A 483-nucleotide genomic window follows, 5' to 3' on the forward strand; every position below is an offset into this window, starting at 1 on the left:
GATCCGCATCTACCCTCGGGGCAGCAAGAAATATGCAAAGAAAAGGGGTGAAGGCGTGGGTACGGGAAGCGATGGGGAGGCCGAACGCGAACTGCGATTTACGAAACGCGCGCGGCGACGTCACGCACGCGCGAGGTAGAGGCGCAGGCCGTGCAACGTCCCTCCTCACGCGAACTGCCGGCAGAAGGTTTCCCGCAGCTGGAGGGCGCTCTGGGCTCGAGAGCAAGCGGCCTCGCAGCCGGGGGGGGGGGGCCTGGCGGGAACGTGGCAACGTCCCAAGGAGGCGGGGGGGGGGTTACGTGAGGCGATTTATAAAGGGGCCGTCCATAAATGACGTCACGCGATTTTGGACGATTTTTGACCCCCCCCCCTCGTCACACGGCGTCACAAAAAGTCAGACCCCCCCCCTCAAATATGACGTCACAAAGCTCTGCCCCACCCCCCCAAAAAACATATTTCCATTTATAAAATAAAACATGCTTC

Source organism: Lampetra planeri, chromosome 5 (assembly GCF_965212315.1).
Source record: "Lampetra planeri chromosome 5, kcLamPlan1.2.h2, whole genome shotgun sequence".
NCBI lineage: Eukaryota > Metazoa > Chordata > Hyperoartia > Petromyzontiformes > Petromyzontidae > Lampetra > Lampetra planeri.